Source organism: Pterocles gutturalis, unplaced genomic scaffold (genome assembly GCF_000699245.1).
Source record: "Pterocles gutturalis isolate BGI_N339 unplaced genomic scaffold, ASM69924v1 scaffold13337, whole genome shotgun sequence".
Lineage (NCBI taxonomy): Eukaryota > Metazoa > Chordata > Aves > Pterocliformes > Pteroclidae > Pterocles > Pterocles gutturalis.
Window position 1 is genome coordinate 4,389 of NW_010110398.1, and position 2,733 is coordinate 7,121.

The 2,733-nt window shown below is 54.1% G+C and overlaps 1 protein-coding gene across 1 annotated transcript in view; it reads left to right on the forward strand.

The window, feature by feature from the left end:
* Positions 1-2,733, forward strand: part of LOC104461690 (protocadherin gamma-A4-like) — a gene marked incomplete at its 5' end in the record, with an annotated part of 5,997 nt that overhangs the window by 2,689 nt on the left and 575 nt on the right. The window lies entirely within an intron of this gene.

Below are 2,733 nucleotides of genomic sequence, written 5' to 3' on the forward strand. Positions count from 1 at the left end.
GTTCACCTATCACGCTACCCCCGATCAAGAGTCCCTCCCCATCTCTCCTGTAGCCCCCTTTCAGCACTGGAAGGCTGCTAGAAGGTTGGAGCCTTCTCCAGGCTGAACAACCCCAGCTCTCTCAGCCTGTCCTCGTTACAGGAGGTGCTCCAGCCCTCGGACCATCTTCATGTCCCTCCTCTGGCCCCGCTCCAACAGCTCCGTGTCCTTCTTATGTTGGGAGCCCCAGAGCTGGGTGCAGCACTGCAGGAGTGTCTCATGAGAGTGGAGCAGACGGGGAGAATCCCCTCCCTTGACCTGCTGGTCACGCTTCTTTTGATGCAGCCCAGGGTCTTCCTCCTTTGGAGCTGGGAACAACACAAAAGCCAGTGCTTTGAGCCACCTGAAGGGGCCGAAGCAGCTGCTAAGACACCACAAGGAGCACAGATGCTCCAGGACACCAGACACTAAAGGGCAGACATCCTGTCCTTAAAATACTCTGGCTTCCAGTGAGAATTTAGAGGGGTGCCATGAGATGGTAGGAGAGCAGACGGAAAGGCAGCCTGAGGAGCTCCTTCTCCCCCAGGCAGGGACAGACGCGCTATATTGAGTTCTTCTGGAAGCCTCACCAGCAGCTGCACCAGTACATGCTCTGGGGCTGCCTCTGGCCAGCCTCTCCTCCCCTCTGCTTACCAGAGGCATGGAGCCACTAACTGGTTATTTTTGCCGAAGCCCAAATTCTTGTTTTCTTCCTCAGGACCATTTCGGATAGTAGCTGGCTGCGGGGAAAGGCTGAGCGTAACTTTTCCAGCAACAAGAGCTGAAGTGCCCTGCTTGGCAAGAGCAGCTCAATGCCCATTTATAAACCTCTTTTGTCCCTGTTCTCTCTTCTTTTCAGCCTTAATGTCAATGTTACCTAGAAACAGTCCTTTGCTCTTAGCCCAGACTGACCAACAGGCTGGGAACTTCACGGGTGGCTTTTTCTCCCCTGTGAAACTGTGCTGTGACTGCAAACTAGTTCATGGGGACCAGTTGCCGTGGATGCTGCTGGGAGCCCCCAGCTTCCTCGCTGGAGCAGCTGGGATGGGCCAGGGGGAAGCAGGTCAGCAGTGAGGGCAGAGGAGAAGGTGCCCAAGCCCCCAACTGGGATGTTTTCAGCTGGAGGAGCCTAGAAAATAAAATCTCCCCCATTGCCAGAGGCCATAGTCCATCTGCGAGCTGGTTCCTGGATGCCACCTGGCCTGACAGGGTGTCTCCAGCCATGCCGTCCTCACTGGAACACCCTGATGGGTTTGGGGTGATCTGCTTGTTCATAGAATCATAGAATCACAGAATCACAGAATGGTTTGGGTTGGAAGGGACCTTAAGGATCATTGAGTTATAACCTCTGCCATGGGCAGGGACACCTCCCACTAGCCCAGGTTGCTCAAAGCCTCATCCAGCCTGGCCTTGAAAATGAAACAAGCTGCTGATGAGGATTAGTGATAAATATTCCTAACTGTATATGTGCATCTCCTCCAGCCCTCCTCCAGCCCAAGGTCCTCAAAGCCCCGTCAGCTCTGGGACCCATTTAATGGGGACTGCAGAACAGTTCTGCCGGTGAATGCTTCCCCAGCAGAAGGCAAAATGGCATTTCCCGTAAGGTTTCATTGTCTCTGTGCTCCATCCTGCGCATCCCCTGCCCTCGGTGCACAATATCCCGCCTGTTTTTGGACTCGCCATGTGTTTTCCTCCTCCGGCTCCAGCAGAGCAGCTGGAACTTCTCAAACCGCGATTGCTTCATACTTCTGACCCCTGCAAGGGGACGTGCATCAGCAATATTTCAGGGATCTGGTGGGATGTGGGACAGCTTTTTTGTCCAGCTTTTTGGCTGGCTTAGCCACCTCCATCTACTCGGGGAAAACAAAGGCAACCCAGAGGCGTGCACAGATCTGGGCTGGAGAGAGGAGAAACGCGAGGGGACCAGCCTCCTTGTTGTGTTCGTTGTTTTTCTCATTCCTGTAGTCTCTCTGCCTGTGAAAGGAGGGAGTAGCAGCCCTGGACTCTGCCTTGGGTCCTTCAGGTGCCCTTTGCTCTGTTTCTCCAGCCTCCCAGGAGAGCACATCCACATCCACGCGCATGAAACAGTTAAAAAGCTGAGATGGGATCCACAGTAGCCGATGCAGCTTTGCAGCAGCAAATCTAAAGCAAAAAAATCTTTTTTGCTAAAGCAAATAGTTTCTGAGCAGGGCTGTAGAAGGATTCCCCCCTGAGCCATGCACGGGCAGTTGGAACGGAGCAGGTCATGCAGCGGCTCATGGCAACAACATCGCTCGTGAGCTGCCGTCATTCCCCCCCGCCTCTGCGCATCCCCCCATCTCCATCTGGTCTTGACTTTCCAACAGTGCCCCAGCATCCCGGGGGGACCCAGCGCCCTTCCCCCCACCCCGCCCCGTTCTGCGCTTGCTCTCTCTGTGCTGGGGCTTTGCAGTGCGGCAGGAACGAATTTACCTTCCCCTCCCCCTGCTCCCAGATCTGGACCATCGGATGCGCTTCAGCATTGATTTGCTTTGTTGCTCGGCTTCCTAGAGCCATTTTGTGGTACTGCAGGAGAGGAATTTTTCTTTCTCAGCTCATGTGCTCTGCTCCCTGAATAACCCTGGCTGGGGAAATACTGGGGGCAGGGTTTTAAATGCAATGAAAAAAAAATATTGGATTTCCCTTAATGCATTCCTAATGGTTGTGGCTGTACAAGATAGTTGGAGTGGGCTGCTT